Source organism: Panthera leo, chromosome C2, assembly GCF_018350215.1.
Source record: "Panthera leo isolate Ple1 chromosome C2, P.leo_Ple1_pat1.1, whole genome shotgun sequence".
NCBI classification, from domain to species: Eukaryota; Metazoa; Chordata; class Mammalia; order Carnivora; family Felidae; genus Panthera; species Panthera leo.
The window spans coordinates 95,134,211-95,155,886 of NC_056687.1; the positions used below are offsets into that span (position 1 = coordinate 95,134,211).

Sequence of the window (21,676 nt, forward strand, 5' to 3'; positions counted from 1 at the left end):
AAACCAAATGTTCCAAGAGAGAACCCTCAGGAAGTCCTTCTAAGATTCAGATCCTGTGAGCATGACTTACCCTAGGCCCCCTCTTGAAGACACTCCAACCCTGCTCTCCCACTCCCCTTTCTACATTGCCTGGGAGAGCACAAGGCATGCTTGATGCTGACTGCTGAGTGCCTGGGGTTTACTTTCCTGGTAACATTTCCCTGCTGCCTTTCAAAAGAAAAGAAAACAAATGCGTGGGGCCACTAGACCAGGAGGCCAGCCAAGGGGTGGTCCTGCATATTAGTTACAGGCTCAGACTCCGGCGTCAGGCAAACCTGGGTGCAAGTTCAGGCTCTCTCACTTGCCAGCTTTGTGACTTTGGACCAGTTGTGGAGTTTCCTTGGTGCTCATTTCCTGATTTATAAAATTGGGCTGATGATAGTGCCTACATCTACTGTGAAGATTAAATGTGGAATGAATGGCAAGTGTTTAGCAAAGGGCCCAGCAAAGAGTAAAGACTCAGAATAAATGTTCCCCAAGAACATTCTTCGGAGGGGCTCTTTTCACATGCGTCCTGAGATCCATTCTGGCTTTTTCAATTCTTCATAGTTCTAGAGTCCCTGATCTTAAGCGTCTCCTCTGTTTGGCTGCCTCTGCCACTTCTGTTCCTCATTCATTGCTGTAACTGGAGGTGCAGACTGATGTACCCCAGTCTGAAGCTCTAGTTCCCAGGAATGAGTGATCCCAAGCAGCGCTTAGCGGGCAGAAGCTTTTGCCGTGAGTCCTGAGAGTCCAACGTCTCCTTGACCCAGCATCACTTTCTACCAAGTTCCTCCTGACTGGTTAAAAGCAGTTTGTGGTATGAATGAGCTAATGCAATAAAAAATAATTCTTCTTGATTATAAGTTGGAAATGAGTTTTGATTTTATTGGTATCAAGAGCTATACACGTAGGCTTTAAGTCTTTTCTTATCGAAGTAGCATCGTGTAAGAATAATTCAAGTAAATCCTGATGACGTGCAATTAGTTTCTTTCCTTTCAAAGGGTCTATGTGTGTTGTTTTGCAAGTTAGAAAGACTGGCTTCAGGACAAAATACAGTATTTTGAACCTTGTGTATGTAATGTATAACAAACCAGTATTCACTATGTTAGTATTTATGTAAATGCCTATTAGATTATAAGTGTTTTGAGCAGAAATGGAATTATATTTGTTTATGTATTTTCTACAGAGCTTACCACTGAGCTTTGCCCATAATGTGTCCTCAATCAATATCTTGATCATGCAACAAATACCTACTGAACATCTGCTGTGTGGGAAGCATTGACAGGGCTGGGAGGAACACAAAGACGAGTAAGACACAGCTTTGTAGACTAAGAGGACAAGTGATTCCACAACATTCAGCAAAAAGGAAGAGTGATTGGTGGGGCTGCAAGTGAAAATTAAATGCTGGAGGTTCAGAGAAGGAATATGTGCTTCTGGCTGGAGACCTCAATGAAACCTTAGGGAAATGCGGGCATTTGAGCTGAAATTTGAATGAGAGGTAAGATTTGGACATGGTGAGATGTTGCATGAAGCTTTGTAAGGGGACATGACAGCCTAATAACAAGCCAGAAAGCATGGAACACAGAGGGGGCATGGCCAGACATCTGATTTGGTATTAGGCATGCTAACTAGGAGATTAAGCTGTTAGAGTAGATTGGGGTCAAAACCTAAGGAGCTTGAATGCCGGGCTATAAAGAGTTGTTCATGGAAGATTTTTGACAAAGTGAACAACATAAATGAATCATCCTGGTGTTTCTCATCTTCTCAGAACAGGAAAAAGTATCCTGATGAAATGTAATCCAGAATCACAAAGTTTTGAAGGATGTGATAACATTGAGAGAGGAGAGGATTTTCTTGGATCCACTGCGAAAGCCACAGTGAGATTTTCTCAAGTGCTTCTTGCCTCCATGGCACTTAGAGCTGAAGCCAAACATTTTCGCCCTTAGTCATCAACATTATTGTGCTGTGTAGTGCCCAGGTCAATCAAATCCAGTTACTTATGAAGTCCTGAGAACCTCAAGGTTTATGTTACCTGGTAAAACCAGTAAGTCTTTCATGAAGATGAGCAAGACACGGTTTAGCCTTGCCTTCAAAGAGATTTCAGGGAAATAGGAGGCATAAGAGAGTAATTCAGATGATCATTGAAAGCCTGTGCCCAAGGTAAAATGACCCAATGAAAATTGAGTGGCGGAGTGAGAGGGAAGAGACTGGATGGACAGACGTTAGTGAGGAGGCTAACTCAGTGCTCCATGGGAAGCCTGTTAGGGAACTAAATGTGAGGTCCACCAGTGAGAATGGAAAAAATAGAAGATGGAAGTTGAAAGTGTAGGGTTCAAAGCGACACTGGAAATTAGATGAACATGAGGAAGGAGGAGTCTAGGAAGATCCTCATACTTTGGGTGCTTAAATATGATGGTGCCATTATCTCAGCAGTGACAGCATGCTGGGAAATGGACAACTGTTGATTTTGGAGTGTTTGAGACATCAGTGTGACCAGCTTATAGGCTACTCTATTTGGTGGTTGGCCCAAAGGAAGAGACTGTGTGATGTTCACCTTGATAGCCCTGGCCCCAGTATAACACCTGATGTTGAGAACTTGGTTGGCAGATGCTGTGCCACGGAACTGCTGCATTGGACCACTCAGTACAAGGAGGTGCTTTCCTGGTGCCAGGGAGGGGGTGCACCCTCCCAGAGGTGAAAGTGAGGGGGGAAAGTGTGGAGCAAAGAGGCAGAAGGCAGCCCTCGCATGAGGATATAGCCACAAGGGAAACTGAGACAGGTCCTTGCAAAGGAGAAGAGAATTGAGAAATTGCAGCGTCCCAGAGACATTGAAAAGAAAGGACTTCCAGAATAAGGAGGGGAGACTGAAAACACTAGCCATTAAGGAAAAGATAGAGCAATGTCATTGCAAATTAAAAAAAAAAAAATGCTGTTCTTCAAACGTAACCATTAAGAGAGGGAAAAGATGAGGCACAGAGAAGATGTTGGCAGCACACATGACTGTCACTGGACATGATGCAGACTATTTAAAAAACTACTGCAAATACAAAAGGAAAAGCAATTCAGGCAAAGACTTGAAAAGGTACTTCATAAAAATGCATTATCCAGATGTCCAAAAATGTATGAAAGATTCCAATTAGTAATAATGGGAAAGCAAGTTAAAAACACGCATCTACTTCTATGGCAGAAATTTACAAAATGGACTATGCCAAGTTTCGGTGAGGATTTAGAACTGTGGGAACTTATATATTGCTGGCGAGCGTGTAAACTAGAACAAACATATTGGAGAACATGTTGGCATTGTTTTCTGAAGTGATAGATACATGCAATCTATTACTCAGTAATTTCATTCTTAGGCATATCCTCAAAAGAAATGTGGGTGCCACGCATCAGAAGACATGTACAAAAATGTTTATAGCAGCAGTATTCATACTATTTCCATCTGAAAACAACCCAGATGACCATCAGCAGGAAAATGTATAAATAAATTGTGGTATATTGTGTGGAACACTATAAGAGCAACAAAAATGAATCAACTACATTTGAAAGCAAGATGGCAGACAAATCTCACAAATATAACATTGAGTGAAAGAAGCCAGATCCAAAAATGTATGTAGTGTGTGGTTGCATTTATATAAAGTTCAAAAACAGACAAAACTATTTAGGGATGCACCCTAGTGGTAAAAGAATTGAGACAAACAAAGAAGCAATTGACATAAAAGTCAAGGTAGTGGTTGCCTTTAGGAGGGTGGGGATGGGACTGGAAGGGTCACAGCCCATATCTGAGGTACCAGCATTATTTAATTTCTTGTCCTGGGAAGCAATCCATCAAGCTGTATATTTATGTAGTATGCACAGTTTGTATGCATATTTTATTTTAGCATAAAAAAAAAGTCTTTTTGAAAAGGGGACGATAAAAAAAATTACAGATATTTCAAGTGGGGTTTGGGTAGATAATAGCACAGAGACTCTCAGCTTTGTGGGTTACTCACTGTTAACCTTCAGGGGACAAGTTTCAGTAAGAGGTTAGGAAACAAATAGATTTTAGAGAAATGGAGAGTAATAGTGAAGCTTTGCAAAGTGTTTTCTGATGAAAAAAAGGGAACAATGAAGAAGTAATTTAATTAAGTAGGAAGTTTAAATTTTTATTCTATTTTACTTTTCAGGCTTGAGGGACTTCAATAAGAAGACAATACAGAGAGACTGAAAGGTGCTGATGATAGAGAAAGTAAGTGATGGATAGGGTGCAAAACCATAGATGGAAAGACTATCCAGGGAAATAGCTGGACAGGTGGAAATAGCTGTCACAGGGACGGAGTTACTTCTTCAGTGACAGTCATAAAGGAAGAGCTCTAGGGGAACGGAAAGGAGACATCAAAGAGGACACCTAAGAATCAGAGTGTCCCCTTCTGCTCAGAAGGCACGAGGTGCTAAAGTAGTCTTGGGGACCTGAGAGAGGCAAATATGCCCTAAGCAGATCCCAGGGTTTGTGGGTAACCACGGAGGTACAGCTGAAGTTGGTAATAAGAATTCAGGTGAAGTCAATCAACAAGCCTTTGGGGATTCTCAGCAAGCACGTAAGAATAACTGTTACCATATTCTTACATAAATGGGTCAGTGCCATTTACCACAGTCTGCATACTGATGGTAAGGGTAGGCACTGCTATAGACATATTTGCAGGTATAGCTCAGAAAGCTGAAGAGATCAGAAAAATGCTATTTCTTTGATTTTTGCAGTAAATTAACAGAGAAGATTATTTTCTGAGGATGGAGGGATTAAGAGTTTTAAAGAAAATGGAGAAAATTCGAGTCGGTGAGGATAAGAGAGGAAGTTGTTGATCAAAGTCAAGTACAAGAATTGACTGGCAACACTGAGAGCCTGGCTGAGGTTTGGTGCCATAAGTTTGTGATTGCATAAGTCTGTGTGGTCATAGGATTTTTTCCATCAGTGCTCAACTTCTTGGAGAAGGAAAAAGGAAACTATAACACAAATCTAGTACCATATTTTGTTGGATGAGCATAGCAAAAGACAAGGGAATGGACAGTGGCAAAGAATTTGAAAATGCTAGCAGAGAGTAGTTTAGGCTCTTACCACAGGCTTCAGGGTTGGAAAAAAAAGCCATGAGAGGAACTTCCGGATAAAATGGAGCCGCCATGGTCAAAGAATAAGGGCAGAGGAAGTGGAGTCATGAAAGCATTGGAAAGATTGAAAATTGTTATCACCTAGAAGGATATTAGGCAACTATTCCAACTGATGAGTTTCTAGGCGGAGAGTGGGTGGCTGAAGTGGAAAAGAATTAATTATATTAGTATAATAAGGAGGTATAAGAATTGCAGGGCTAGGTTATTGGATGAGTCTTCTAAATGAACTTTGAAAACTTCATAGGATGGGAAAGAAGTTTTGGATTTTATGCCAACTATGACTGAATTTTCTGGCTGCCCAGACTGTTGTGTTGAGAAGGATTCTGGGGCCATTTTCAGGGTCAGATAGAAAGAGTACGATTAGCAATCTTTGCCCATAGGAACAAGGAAAAGTAATAAATGTGCTATATGCCTGCTTATGATACCTGTTCAAAGATTATGGAAGGAGTTGAGAAAACCAAAATGAGATATGACCCAGAAATTCAAAGAATTAGAGGTAATGGCTAATTTAGGGTTAATTGCATGCATGCAGTAAATATTAATCACCAAGTTGACTTTTTTTCTTTCTAACTAGGCTTTATATCTTCCTTCCCTCATCTCTCCTCAACAAGTTACATCATGAATCCATGTACCCATCCATTTTAAAGATGGCCTAAATTTTTCCTTCAGCAACATTTTTGAGGTTTGCCCAATCAAAGGTCGTTCAGTGGAAATCTATACTTCAGTGTCCATGTACATTTAAGGAATTCCAAACTATTCTTGCAGAACCCTACTGGGCCCTTAGGAATGCTCCCAAGGTTTTGCAGAAAAGAAAGACAGCAAACTGGACCTTTGTAGAAGACAGATTGTATTATCTGTGAATTGGCTATTTAGAATATGATTGCTCCGTACTTGGAATGGTGGAAAGATGGACTAAATTATAACTCCATCTTTAAGAGCATGCCTATCGTTTTAATTAATACGATGGTCTTGTCGATCAGATATTACTGCCATTTATGGTGTCCTTTATTATTTCCAGTTCTTTTTTTAAATTACAAGAAAATGCATTCTCCTTGTAACAGAGTACAGAGGTAGGCATAATATAAATTGAAAGTCTCTTTCTTAACATATCTCATCTGTCACCCTTGCTATTTTGCTGACAGCATCAGTGGAAGAGGCAGTTAGACGTTTGTCTAACTAAAGACACTTTAGTCTGTCTCTGTTTTATTACTTAAACACTACTAGCTAGCACTGATTTTTTTCAGAAAGAGTATCACCATGAACAGAAAAGTTAATCAGCAGAGATCCTGTGGACTCTTTTCTGTTTATTAACTAAACAGAATGATCAGGCAATGTGAAGAAATGAAATCTGCTGTGGAATTTTGTCAAGACAGGGTGACCTAAGCTGGCTCAGGACTTCCTCATAAAAGCAAATGAACATAGAGCTGACTTCCACTCCAGCCAAAGATGGAGTAATAAGGGTAAGATTTACATTTCCACCTGAAAAAAAAGGAGCCTGGACAAAATATATGACACAACCAAGACAATGGACATCAGTAAGGAAGGACAGGAAGTGCTATGATTGCCCAGCTTATTGGAGAGGATGGTCAAGCTATGGTATAGGAAGGTGAAATGCAGGTGTCCTGTAGCCTCTCTGAGTTGAGGATATGTGGTGGGGAGTCTTGGGTTGCAAAGGCAGCTAGGGTTTTCAGGGCAGAGTGGCAGAGAGGAGAAAGTTGCACTCACTGAGACCTCTAGGTGTCTATAGATGGTCTTCAGCTTCCTGCTGATTGGCACATGTAGGAGAGGAAATTCTGGGCCAGTAAATGAGCCAACCAAAAGCGTGAAAGAAAACACAGCTGGGGCTTCCATAGAGCAGGAAATAGTGTCTGATCCCACTGGCTAGAGTGGAAAACCTCAAAATCCACAAGGCATCTGAGTACTGAAGAAGTATTTGCCTCAAGAGAGGAGGAAAATTAGTTCTGGAATAAATGCTGCCATAATCCCACCTAAAATACCTTAAAATCAAGGCCCAGAAAGATCAAACTAGTTCTAGGTAACTTGCTCATGTCCCAGAACAAATCCCACAAATTCTTATAGGAATACAAAAATATCCAGCACTCAACAAGGTGAAATTGTCAATGGCTAACATCCAGTAAAAAATCTCCGGCATGCTTCTTCCTCAATCCATGTTCTCAGGTCTGGGCAATCTGTTCATCTGCACCCTTAGTCTTTCACTCACCTCTGCCACTTTCTGTGAGCTCTCAGCAGCTCCTACTTCTGCCAGACTTTCTCCCCCAGAAGACCTTGGGGAGGCCCGACCTCTCTCTCTGCTCTCTTATTAGAGTTGCCGAAAGCCCTCTGTTAAAGGAAAGGCAAAAAACATTCTACAGGCCTCCAGCGGTGTCTTTATACTTTATTTACTCAGAGCTGCCTTTTGGGGTGAAGAATTCAGCTGGCCTGACAATTTCTCGATGTTATGATGCCACTCAATACAAAACCCAGCAAACAGTGGGTCTGATAAATAGTGTAGCAGTTTAATGATGGGAATATTTGCATTCTGTGTACTCTTCTAAGCAAACCTCCTCCAAGAAACAAGAAACCTAAGGTTTAGAGGTAGAAGGTAAGGAAAGTTAAAAATGTGACTTAGCCAGGTAAATAGAACCAAAAATATAAAATTCAAAACACATGCTCTAAAAATATCCACATCTTCCCAGGGAGCATGCTCTCCTTGTGTAATTAAGCCAAGTATTTTAGATAATTTTTAGAAAGAATATGATTTCATTCTTGGAGAAGAGCTATTAAACTCCAAGATCTGTGTACTATGCGATCTCAGTCTCCTTACTGAAAAGCCTCAGGCAGCCATAAATTATCAAAAACGAAATTGGCATTGAAAAGACCTGAAAATGAAGTAAACTGTGATAGTCTCCCCCTTTCCAGGGGAAGTTCTCCCAGTCTGGGGACAGCCTCAGAGGATTCACCTGGAAACTCTTGGTATCCTTGGGATGTCCTCTTACGTGCCCGAAAAGAGACAAATATTCAAGTATCCCTCATATTCCTACCATGTGCAGACTCTGTGTTGTGTACCAAAGGCTCAGAATAGAATAAAGCTAAGATTGAGTCCCTCCCACCCCACCCCCACCCCTCTGCTTGGTGTTGTTCTTATTTGGGTAGTTTTGGTCTGGCCTCTTCTGACAGTTTATTCCATATTACCTAATGGTGAAAAGTCCTTATCTTGTAGCCAGTGTCTTTCAGTGGGTATCAGGAGAAGGCAAAACTGTCAAGTAGAGGTAATCTGGCTTAATCCCTCCTCCTCCGCTTCTTTCTCCTTTCAGGGCTTGGTGGGGGGAACCCCAGGCATCCTCAGCCTTAGTTATAAATAGTCCCGTTTGTCCAGCTTCTTCTCTAAGTACTGCTCTCCACTCTGACTGTGTCCTCATGGCAGCTTCTCTCCTTGCCTGACTCTACTCATTCATAGAGTTCGAAGATCCTTTTGGTATATATTTTGACTCCAACCTAAATCTCACTTCTTCTGGTCCAGCCAAACCCAGCTATTGCCTAAGTCATGATGCACACAGAAGCAAATCTACAATCTTCAAGGAGCAACATCTTTACTTGGCAAGCCCCGGGATACTCTGTTGAGTATTACCCTGGCAGTCAGCTCCTGCTGGGATGGGCAGTGAATGGCTTGTGTGTGAATGGTCAGGACCCTTCCTGCAGCCTCAAGTTCCTCAGCATGAAGTGTATGTGTTTGGCTGTGTCCCACTCCCACCCCCCTCTTGTCTTTACTTAGAATATTCCCTCTCCCTGGGACTCCTCTCACAATCCTTGTTCACTGCCCCTATCTTTACCCACACAACCCATTCTTCAAATGCTGCTTCCCAGAAAAGTCTTCCGAGTTAGGCAATGTTATGGGTCGATCTGTGCCCCCCCCCCAATTCATATGTTGAAGTCCTAACTGCCAGTACCTCAGAATCTCACCTTATTTAGAGATAAGTGTTTTGACAAAGGTAATCAAGTTAAAATGAGGTCTTTAGGGGTGGGCCTCAATCCAGTATGACTGGTGTCCTTATAAAAAGGGGCCACACAAAGAGAAGATGATACGAAGAGAAATAAGAAGGTGGCCATCTGCAAGCGAAGGAGAGACCCCCTCAGATGCTCTTCTGATGCCTCAGAAGAAACCAACACTTTAGACAGCTTGAGTTCAGCCTTCCCGCCTCCAGAACTATGAGGCAATAAACTTCTGTTAAAGCCACCCAGGGGTACTTTGTTATGGTAGCGCCGGCAAACTGATCCTGAATTCCCAGAAAAACAGAATCTGAAATGAAAGTTTGCATTAAGCAAGTGTACTGGGGAGTCCTTGGGAATCAACCCCCGTGAGGAGTGGCAGAAGGAGACTGGACAGGGGGAGGAGCTGAACCGTGAGGCATTTGCAATTGAGAGCTCGGCTAATTCCAAAGTCACCCTGGAGCTGGGACAGTCCTTTGGAGGTGTCCTATCTTGAGCATCAGGAGGTAAGGAGAGGAGGTCAGTTCTTGAGACCCAACCACCCCTTCCTCCCAACACAGATCAGTCGTTGAATGTGGGACGGCGTACCTTGTGTGAGAAGACTTTCTGTGACTGATAGCAATTCCTGCAGAAAGACTCAGCAGAAAGCCAGCCACAGGACTGGGGATCCAGCGACCTGCCCTGCAGGGGAGCCACAAGGCACCACAAGCAGCCACTGCATCCTCCCAGACTGGGCTTGCCCCGCGGCCACACTCCCATGACACCACAGACCTCAGCTTCTGCTCCACACAGCTCACCCCAGGGGTGATTTATTTGAACGTTAGTGTACATTTTTCATTTACTTGTGCATTTAATACTTTGAGTATGGATTGCGCTGTCAATGTGCAACGACTCGGTTTCTTTTGCTCACTTTTATATTGCCTACACCTAGAAAAAGTACCTGGACTACGATAGGCACTTAGCGAATATCAGCGGCCAATTCTGTGGCCACTGAATGCAGACCTGAGTATGACATGCCTATCACACCGAATCCTCCAAGCCCTGAAGTCTCCCCTCCTCTCAATTTACCATCTACATCTATTCTGAAAAGTAAGTAAAGGAGAGCAGAAAAAGATGTTTTGGAATCGTGCTGAGTGTGTCCTTTGGCATTACGGACTGAATTGTGTCTCCCTAAATTCATATGTTGAAGTCCTAACCCCCACTACCTTACAATATGACTATTTGGAGATAGAACCTTTAAAGAGGTAATTAAAATCAAATAAGTTTATGTGGCTGGACATAATCCAATAAGACAGGTGTCTCTTTAAGAACAGGTGATACGAGGGATTCGGGTGCATAGAGACAAGGTCATGTGTGAAGCAAGGAGAGAGATCTCAGGAGAAACCAAGCTTACTACCACATTGATTTTGGACTTCTCAGCCTCCAGAACTGTGAGAAAATAATTTCTGTTGTTTAATCCACCCCGTCTGTAGTATTTTGTTACGGAAACTCTAGCACCCTATCACCCTTTTCCTCTCTGAAACTCAGTGTTCTCATCTGTTAACCAAGAGTGATAATTTCTAGTTGACAAAAAGATACGAGGGTTGAATGAGATAATACGTGAAAATCCCTGCATGGATGGTGGTATCCTTCACAATGGGGGGAGGGGAGGGGCACAACAGTAGCAGGTAACAAGCTCAATCTGGGACTTTGTGATTATCAGGTGCCCATGGCACAACCAGGTAGTCATTCTAGCAGGCAGTGGCACACTCAGTACTGGATAAGCGTTTAATCAGTATTAATCAAATTGCTTTATCTTCCCTGCCTCCAAATTTTCCCTCTCCCTCATTGTCATGCATTTCAGAATCCAAGTCTGGCTTTCTCCGCCTGCTTCTCCACCTCTACTCTTCTCTCTCCCACTCCTTATAGCACAAAGAATAAAATGTCTGTCTCAGGTAGCTGGGGAATCATTGCTTTTTGGAAAAAATATAAATAATGGAAATGCACACAGTGTATGCAAGATAAATAGAAGGCTTCGGAGTGGTGCAGGGCTTCCTTTGTGATACAAAGACGAGCCTGGGAGGTTTGGAATGATTTATGAGGTTTTTGATAGTACTTACTGTGAGGAGAAAGCGATGGAGGCAAACCAACTCGTTTATCAATATGAACTACTTCCTTCCAAAATCGTGCATGGAAATATGTGAATAGAATGCCCTGGGCAGGGATTGTCTGCACTTTAGTTGCTTCTGGGTTTTAGAGAAACAGATTAGAGTGCATTAAATGATTATATGTGGGACATGCTCGCTTATTGTTTATGCTTTGAAATGAGGGAAGCCCATGCCAAGCTCAGCATGTGTATGCATGTGCATGCATGTGTGCATGCACGCACGGGTGTGTGCACATACATGTATATGCATGCATTTAGACCAAAAAGTGAACTGAGGAACTGAGAGAGAGGAAAAGGCTTACTGTTTGCTAGTATTTAGTAGTCTTTATCTCAAACTGCAATCTCTTTTCTCTGGATACCTGTAGTCCTCTGAGCACAGTGTTAGTCAAGACTAACAAAGTGACCAAACAGAAGAAGATAAGTAAAGTTATCCAGAGAAAAGCCCAGACTGACTTTCAAGTCTGACCCACTCCTAGACTTGTTGCCATTGACAGAATTCTGAGCCACAACATGTTATAACCAGGAAGGGATACCAGTGTCGCTTGATTCAACTTCTTCATTTCAGAGACAGGAAGGAGAGAAACAGAAAACCTAAGTGACCTGTCCATTGGCCCATGGAAAAGCCAATGGAATAACCCCATACAGTCTATGCGGTTTTCATGCTGTGAGGTCACTGTGATTCTTATGAGAGTCAAGGTCAAAGATGACAGGTTTCCGAAAGAGCATCCCTGGAGCATGGCCTTTTAATTCATGGAATCAAAGGCTACTTTGCAGTAAGCAGCTCATCTGCTGCTGGGGCAGGGCTTCTGGTAGCATATAAGGCACATTTGTGGCAAACTAGAAAAAGACATCCTCCAAGTACATGACACTGGGAAAGAGACATACCTTTTGAGTTAAACAGGGACCTCTCCTTTCCCACTCTGAGTAGGCATAGCATTCCCACAATGCATAGTTGGCAAGTGGAGTGCAGGCGGGATTTCGGCTACCACTTAACCCTCTGCTGGGTGCCCTTCTACAGAACAACCTGCTCAACTATCCAGGGCAGCCTTTTGCAGAGCTATGTCCTCACTATGGCTGAGGGAAGGGCAGAATGAGTGGCTAGCTCAGTGAGATCTGGACTTCTCTAAGCTGCCTCACTGTCTCTTCCTGCCTCCTTCACGTCCTTCCTCGTGTATTCTTTCTTTTCTCTCTGTCAGCTAAAGTGGTTAGCATGTCCCCATCCTGGCACTAAGATGCTATTTCAGAATAACAAACCAAGATTTATATGCTTGCACTTAATTTGGTGGGTCATCAGCTCAAGGGACACCTTGCCCAGATCCACCCTTCCTCTCCTATAAGATTCCATCGTTGAAATGTCTGTAATCATTTCTTTGATAAATGTAAGCCATATACATAGCACAGGGTGGTTAATAGCTTGCTTGGGGCTTTGCCTCTTACTTAACATTCAACATAGTTTCAGTGAAGCCTAGAAGTCACAATTTAGGGTCATAAATATGTGTTTCAGTCCATCTGTTTGCTCAGTCTATTTTTCATAGCTCTTCACTCTTTCACTAGCTGTTTAGCATTTTTATTTGAGGTTGCTACAATAAATGCAAATGGGAAATAAAAGCCTTCTCTTGCATGTTCCCTTATGGCTAGAACTAGGCAATGAGAAGTATGGGGGAAAGCATGAGATAAACAGCCAGGAGACCTCATACAAGCCCCTTTTCTGTCACTTCCTAGACAAGTGACATTGGGTAAGACACCTAATTCCACCATGTCATGGTTTTTTCCCATGTGGAAAAAGGAGAAAAAATAAAGACTATCCTTTTCAAATGAGACAATGTGTATTAAAAAATGCCAGGGGCACCTGGGTGGCTCAGTCGGTTGAGCGTCTGACTTCGGCTCAGGTCACGATCTCGCGGTCTGTGAGTTCGAGCCCCGTGTCGGGCTCTGGGCTGATGGCTCAGTGCCTGGAGCCTGCTTCCGATTCTGTGTCTCCCTCTCTCTGACCCTCCCCCGTTCATGCTCTGTCTCTCTCTGTCTCAAAAATAAAATAAACTTTAAAAAAAATGCCATAATTCCAAAGCACTATGCAATGTTTATTATCATTCATTTTTATTGCATTTGTGGCTGATTAAAGGTAGCTACAAATTCTTTGCCACTGCTGACATCAAGAGGTGGAGTCTATTTCCATTCCTACATGAACACATGAAATCTGGACTGGCCTTGTGACTGGCTTTGACCAACAAACCAGAAGCTGGGGAAGAGCAGAGGCAAGCAGTAACAGAGGAGGGAGACGCCTGGTCCTCGAAGGGGACAGATGATGGGCAGATCATTCTAGCAGTTCCCTGGGGTAGAGCTATACTTGGGGTTTGCAAAGCTGAGAACACAGTGGTGAAACCGTGGAAAGAGGCCTGGGAAGGAAGCAGCTGAGAAGCTGTGGGAAAGAAAAAAGATTTTCATACCCACACCAAGCTTCTGTTGAGCGAAGGAGGAAGAATGTATTATGTCCCTTATTATGTCTCCCCACTCTGGGGAATGTAGTGAGATTTAAAGAAGAAAGAAAGGGGGGTGGGGGTGCCTGGGTGGCTCAGTCATTAAGATGAAGCATCCAACTCTTGATTTGGGCTTAGGTCATGATCTCATGGTTCATGAGTTCAAGCCACATGTCAGGCTCTCTGCTGACAGTGCAGATCCTGCTTTAGATTCTCTGGCTCCCTCTCTCTTTCTCAAAATAAATAAATAAACTTTAAAGAAAAAAAGAGGAAAACAAGGAAGAGGTGAAGATGGGATGGGAGGGAAAGCTGCTATGGGAGGCTGAGAGGTTTAGCAGAAGCATGGGGATTCAGAGTCCACCAACCTGGGGCTTGATGATGGCTTTACTACTCACTAGTTGTGGGACTCTGCATGTTCAACCTCTCACAAAGGGGTTGGTACAAAGGACTGGAGGCAGGAAACTTCATGGTGGAGACCACCACTGCCACCCCCCAACTTCCACCCCTCTCTCCTTCTCTGGGCACACACTTGGTCTGTTTCCCAGACTTACTTGAACTTAGGTGTGGCCACATGACTGTTTATTCTGAGAGAATGAGGGCAGACAGGAGGTGTGCCTTCTCCATTCCTGACACAGAAAGGACTCCCATGCATGTTTTTCCATTCTTGTTCCCCTTTTCTGAAAACTAGAGTGTTCATACCCAGAGAGCCCTTGAGGGCCACATATTGAACACAGATAAGTCTACATCACTCAATGTCTTTGAAATATTGTGCCAGAGAAAGCTTCCCCATCAACCTTGTAACAAGAAAGAAATTTGTATTGTGCTAAACCATCAACACTTTGGGATCCATTTATTTCCACAAGTTAATGCAATTTGCTTAGAATATTGTTACATGCCCCAGAAGAGAGATGATGAGGATCTGGACTAGAGATGAGGACTTAGGGGATAGAGTAAGAAAAGTAAACTGTGGCTCAACCCCCAGGAGCTTCTCCCATATTCCTCATCAGAGAGGGTGGTGAGGAGTTAAGGAGTGAGGCATCCTTTGGAGTCAAATGAAAGCTCTACTGTCTGGAAGGAATGAGCAGCCAGACAGACCCACAAACAAGTAGCCAAACAGATAATGGAGCTGATGGTGGAGTCATTGTTAGAAAAAGTAGTAGCCATGGCGACAGATATCCAGCAAAGCCATCCAGAAGCTGGGAGCTCAGAGACAAACACAATAGGAGAACTTCCGGAGCAGAGACATCATGGAAGCAGTTCAGACTCCCTGGGCAAAGCAGAGCTGAGGGTCCCAGGTTTAGCTTGGGGAGTAGGTCCTGCACATCCATTTGCCTCTCTCTCCTTAACCCAACATGCATATAAGGCTTTGGGGGACCCACGCTACAGAGTAAACAGAGGAGGATGAAAAGACCTCAGAACTGACCTCAGAACAGAGATTTGCCTGAGTCCCTTCCTTTTCCACCTTTCAGTCCTCTTCTTGAACACTTCCCACCCAGATGCTCCCTAGCTGTTTCCTAGGAGGGGTGGAGCCCAGACTTTGGTGCAGACTAAAGCGTTTTGAGATGAATGGAGCTTCAAACATTTGCTAATAACCCATTTTGGAAGTTTATGTGGAGTGTGGGGGTGGAGGAAAGCAGCTCTTTAGTAGGATAACTGATGGTTTGGGCGGATCTCACAGGCAATTGCTCTGAGCCACTATTTATCCTATTTTCCTCTATCTACCTTCTCCCAGGCTTGCCTAATTTCCCAGATCCTTTACCAAGTGGTTAAGAAATCCGTGTGCTCGTCCATCTCTTCCCCAACCTATTTTCTTTTGCTGCCAGCATCTCCATTTCCACTTCTATTTTTTTCCCAGATTTTAATGCGGCAAACTCTGTGAAACCCTAATTGAACATTTTTTTTTTCAATGTGAGAATTTAGAGCAGAATGGAGCTGAATGGATACTGTGCAGAGGGTTGATTTTCCTCCAGCAGAGCATCCTTTTTATGTGCTGGAAAAGACATGACATTCATTAAAGGATAATTTTCCCCAAAAAGGGCAAAATTATGTCTCTCATAGAGCCATAAAATGAACATGTGTTAAAGATTTTATTTGACTCATTAATTAAGTGAGAGAACCAGGCAGATGTTATAACTGGATTAAAGAAGTCAAAGAAGCACAAATTTCTGCTCCAAATTTATATAAAGTAAAAGAATGTTGAAATTAATGTGCAAATGGAGGCAAAACCCTTTTCTTGGAGGCTGGTCCCCCTCCTGGACAAAATCCATTTGCATGTTTATAGACAAGAATTATTTTGCATTGCTATCAGTTATCTACAATTTTCTGAGTGAAATACCTCCCATGGAATCAGAATCAGACAACCCAGAAGGCTGTGCCTTAGACAAGGCATCATTTCCCACTGAAACATTCAATTTTTTATTTTACATTTAGACCAAATGCATGGCTTGGGCAACCTCAGAAAAGGCAGGTTGCAGTTAACATCTTAAATGTATAACAATCTGGGCTGAATTAATATTGATTTAGCTTCAATAGTATACCAAAAATTCTTTTCCTAATGCGCTCCATCCCACTTATGTTGTTATTGTCACAAATATTTTTTTATATCGTGTTAAGAAGGAAACTTGGGTCTAGTTGCAATGTGCTTTGTAACTGCCACACAAATAACCCAAATCTAAACTTGACCCTGCCTGATTTTCATAGAAGGGCATTACATTGTATCTCATGTTGAATTAATCAACATGAATTAGGCAGCCATAGAGTCAGAGACCTGTGATCTAGCTCCAGCGTTCTGGCTAAAGAGATGTGTAATCTCTGAGCCTTGGTTTTCTTACCTGCAAGGTGGGGAAGGGCAGACTAGATGTTTTCAAAGGTTTCTTTTTGTTCTCTGTTCCTGCTTTTCATGACAATGGGCTATTTTCTGTTTTATATTACTGTGATGGTTAATTTTATGTATCAACCTGGCCAGGCCCTGGTGCCCAATATTGACTGAATGGCCAATTATTCTGAATGTTTCTCTGAAGGTGTTATGCATAAAATCAACACTTAAATTGGTAGACTTTGAGTAAAGTAGATTGCTCTCCATAACGTAAGTGAGCCTAATCTAGGCAGTTGAAGGTCTAGTCAGTTGAAGACTTTAATAAAGCAAAGACTTGGGGCGCCTGGGCACTCTCGCGGTCCGTGAGTTCGAGCCCTGCGTCGGGGTCTGGGCTGATGGCTCAGAGCCTGGAGCCTGCTTCCAATTCTGTGTCTCCCTCTCTCTCTGCCCCTCCCCCGTTCATGCTCTGTGTCTCTCTGTCTCAAAAATAAATAAACGTTAAAAAAAATTTTTTTTAAAATAAAGCAAAGACTTACCTTCCCCAAGAAAGAAGAAATTCTGCCCACAGACTGCCTTTGGGTTTGAACTACAACTCTTCCCTGAGTCTCCAGCCTGCCAACCTATCCCATTAGATTTTGGATTCACTAAGCCTCCACAGTGACAAAAATGAATTCCTTAAAATCTCTCTTTCTCTTCCCCTTTCTCCCTCCTTACTTCTAAATCTATCTATCTATCTTCATCTCTACAAATTACAACATATATAGAGAACCAACAGGATATGTGTGCGTGCATATATATATATACATATTCATATATACGAAATATTTATTTATATATAATATGAAATATAAATAAAATATGAAATATCCTCTGAAATCTGATAAAACCTATAATCTTCTGCCCATACTCAGGACATAAGAACAACGTTTTGCATACAATGTCAATATATTCAAAGGTCCTTCCAGACTTCCTTCATAAAATCCAGCACATCTATTGAGTGGGAAGAAGAAAAGAATATTTTGAAAGTGAGAGTTTGGTTCTCTGATCATGGATGTTTCATATTTTGACCACCAAGTGGGGTGGGCAGCTGTTACATAACTGACCTGGAGGGTCAGGAGCCTGTAAATCTCTTCCCAACTTCCCAGTAAAATCTGGCTTTCTCCCCAGGAAGTAGAAACTTAGGATTATTATCCTTGGTTTTTCTCTGCCATGTCCACACACCCATCTGACTCATGGATTTATTAAAGCCCAAGGGTAAACAGATGGGATCAGGCCAAGGAAGCTAAGTTGGTTGGAAACCAATGGCCCATTTCATACTGGTGATACATCAAGTCCATTTGGGTAATTACACCAAGTGTACCAATGATCTATTATGAGATGAGGGAGTCTCACAGCATTGTTTTTTTAAGCATAAAACATACAATGACAATATTGGGGTCTTATAATATATTAGGCTCTGTTCACACATTCATGCTAATACAACACACTCAAACATGATAATTTATACAACATCCTTTCTTATCTTTCTTTTTGTCTCATTTTCATTTTTAGTTTTTAAACAAATAATGAAACTGAATGGACAGTAGAGTCAAGTGAATTACCTAAGGCCGTAAAGCTAGTAAGGGGCAAAGACAAGACCCAAACCCAGATTCTCTGGTTATAAGCTCCTTCTCTTTCCATTGCATCACAGCACCTCTCCCATGGTCTGCCCTTTCTCTGCCACACCTCTTCTTGAGCAGTCATGGACAAGTGCTTCACACGGAATGCCAAATGTGAGATGATGAAAAAGAAGGAAAAGAAACACCAATTCTCAATGAACCAATCATTGACAAGGGAAACAGTGTTGCTGCAAAAACATGGTGCCCAAAATGCTTTATTCGTGGGAAGGTAAGGAACACAAACACACAAAAAAACACACACACAACTGGTAGAGTCTAGATTGTGAAACCAACAGAATAATCTTCATGGCTGTTCTGACTGAAGAAAATACCCAAAGATTCTTCTATGTGGTTTGCCCATATATACCCCCTATAAAAAAAAAGACTTGTAATTTCACATAATGGATAAGCTTGATGATGAATATGTAGGGTTTTAGTCACTCAGTGTAACTTATGCAGCATTGGTTATGGTCCAGACTCTGACCCCAAAGAGGCTAGAGAATAGCTCTAACACAATAGGATTCCTGGGTCCTGCCTTCCAGGAGTTTTTTTATCCAGACTTTCCAAGTAAGATTAAAATTAGAGCTGGATAGACGTACAACCAGTCGGCTTTGTTAACTCCAAGAGAGAAGCGTTTAATTTTAACTGGGTGATTGAGAAAGGTGTCATAAAATAGGTGAAATTTGAGCTGGACCTTGCAGGCTAAGAGCAATTTCAGTTGGCAGAAAATGGAGGGAATTGCATTTTCAGTTAAGAAACACACATGCAAGTGTGAAAGCATGCGGTGTTCAGGGGAAAGGAGACCAGCTGATATGTCCAGCACACAGACAAATAAGGGCTATGGTGGGAGATGAGGCTGGCTCTACTGTAGGCTTTGAATGCTAAGATGATAAGCGTATAGAAGATTTTATTAAGGTTCCCAGCTTTCCATTATTCGTTCCTGCAAAAAAAGTACACATCTCCAGATATTGCCATGGGATTTTCAGTTCCCCATTTAGAAGAGTACACACTTCCGCGGCACCTACGTGGCTCAGTTGGTTAAGCATCTGACTCTCAATTTCAGCTCAGTCATGATCGCAGGGTCATGGGATTGAGCCCCACATTAGGCTCCATACTAAGCATGGAGACTGCTTAAGATTCTCTCCCTCTTCCTCGCTAGCGCTCTCTCTCTCTAATTTAATTTAATTTAATAATTTAATTTAATTTAATTTTTTAAAAAAGAAGAAGAGTATACAGTTCTGCTGCATTGACCTTAGGCTTGGTCATGTGATTTGTTTTGGCCAGGGCATGTCGACCACATATGCCATGTTTGAGTAGAAGCCTTAAGAGCCATTCTTTGTTTCTAATAGCTGTCTTGCTTTTTTCTCTCTGTCACCAAATGCTTATCCCATGGGGAAACTGCTTTTCCAGCTAAGTTCTGGAATGCAGATGACCTACACAGTAAACCCACTGTTGACTCCACAATGATCCATAACTAACATACAACATGAGTAAGAATTAAACCTTTGCTATTATGCGTAACTGAAATGTTGGGATTGTTTGTTGCCAGAGCAAAACCAACCAGTAAGTGTTTTTTGTTTCGTTTTGTTTTTGTTTGTTTGTTTTTTACTTTATTCTGAAGGCAATGGACGTTGTAAAAGACAACGAAAAATGTCCTTTCTCCCCTCCCTGGCAGTTCTATGAATTTCAATGGGAACAAAATCTTATTTTGATTTCTGACTCCATTCAGATTCAATTACTTTTTCCATATCAGAGATATTCTGGGGGAATAGAATAACAATTAGCTTAATATTCACTCCTTGTAACCACTGGGTCAGATTCACCTGGAATTCATGAAAATGTGATAAACAGCACCGTGGGCTTCCAACATTTCGTAGCCGATGGCAGCAGAAGCAGCATTTCCTTCCAAATTGTTAAGGATATCACCAACGTGCCAGATAGGAATAAAGATTTCAAATTTAAACTTGAGGGTGCATTTTCCAATGATGGAATATTCCATTTAGGCTCTGCGAGGGAATAAACAGACACTTCATGTTGGGATGATCGCCAGGGAAATGACTTGTTAATGCTGGCTAGAGTGCCGGAAGTTTGTGGTACCTCCAATGTACGTAAGCTCAGAGAGGGTTAATCTTTGTTAGCTTAATGAGAAGAATTTGAGAATGCATTTGTTAGAACCTCTATGTCTTATGTATCACTTGATTGTGTCCCAATAAGGGTCATCATTCATCATGTAGTGAGCGAGGGAACTTGATAGGTGGAGAGTGCATGAGCTTAAATCACACTGGTAATACTGATGATAACAAAGAAATAAAAAGAGAAGGAGAATGGAGTCTGGTTTACTAAGCCTCAATGGCAAGAATGGCTCACAATTTACCAGTTATAGATTCTGGGGAGAGAGCTACTTTTTAAAATCCCTGAAACAAAGTTTTCTCATTTATAAAGTAGATGTAATAATACCTCTTTGCCGTAGTGATTGTGAAGATAATATGATAAAATGAATGTAAAGTACTTGGCATGTGGTAGGTTCTCAATAAATATAGCTGGAGTTTTTTTTTTCCAACTTTTAGCTTTTTAACGTTTATTTTTGAGACAGAGAGAGACAGAGAGAGACAGAGCATGAACGGGGGAGGGGCAGAGAGAGAGGGAGACACAGAATCGGAAGCAGGCTCCAGGCTCTGAGCTGTCAGCCCAGAGCCCGATGCGGGGCTCGAACTCGCGGACCGTGAGATCGTGACCTGAGCTGAAGTCGGATGCTTAACCGACTGAGCCACCCAGGCGCCCCCCAACTTTTAGCTTTTTAACCCCTTTCTCACATGAATGCTTTTCCCTAACCTTATCAAAATTTTACCCACCCCACAGCATCTGGATTTACCATCTCACCAAGGCCTTCTCCAATTTTAGTCTGTGATAGTCTACCTTCTCTGAAACAGCAGTAAAGGTCATAGATTTTTTTCAAATATATTAATTCACTCATCCTTTTTTTTAACAAATATTTCTGTAGTAAATATTTTGTACCAGGCATTGTTCTAAATGTTGGAAATATGGCTGTGAACAAGGTCTCTGCTTTCATTGGGCTTACATTATAGCAGGGAGAGAGACATAATTAGTAACCAATAAATAGGTACCATGTCAAATGATAAGTGCTATGAAAAAAGATGTAGGGCAAGTAGAAAATGGAGTGCCAGAGTGGGAAGGATATCAGGTGGTCAAGAAAGGCCTCACTTCAGTGATTCTGGAGTAGAGGCAGAGAGCCATGAAGAACCTGTGGGATGAAATTTCAGATTAAAGGATCTAGCCAGTGCAAAGGCCCTGAGGCAGGAGAAAGCCTGGCATGCTCTAGAAAGGACACTAGTGTGGCTGAGCAGAGTGAGCCAGAGAGAGAATGACAGAAGACTCAGTCAGAAGGATAGCACCTGGAAGGTGCTATGAA

At 42.2% G+C, this 21,676-nt stretch overlaps 1 long non-coding RNA gene across 5 annotated transcripts in view; it reads left to right on the plus strand.

The window, feature by feature from the left end:
• Window positions 1-21,676, plus strand: part of LOC122198516 — a 44,347-nt gene that overhangs the window by 12,343 nt on the left and 10,328 nt on the right. Inside the window, exons 2-6 of one of the 5 annotated variants that reach the window (XR_006193027.1) lie at window positions 1,208-1,519; window positions 4,188-4,249; window positions 18,279-18,475; window positions 20,250-20,350; window positions 21,106-21,174. This is a non-coding gene — a long non-coding RNA (uncharacterized LOC122198516). Of the gene's footprint in view, window positions 1-1,207; window positions 1,520-4,187; window positions 4,250-5,737; window positions 5,896-18,278; window positions 18,476-20,063; window positions 20,218-20,249; window positions 20,351-21,105; window positions 21,186-21,676 lie in introns of those variants that run through there. The other 4 variants (XR_006193026.1, XR_006193028.1, XR_006193029.1 and 1 more) reach the window with 4 other exon arrangements.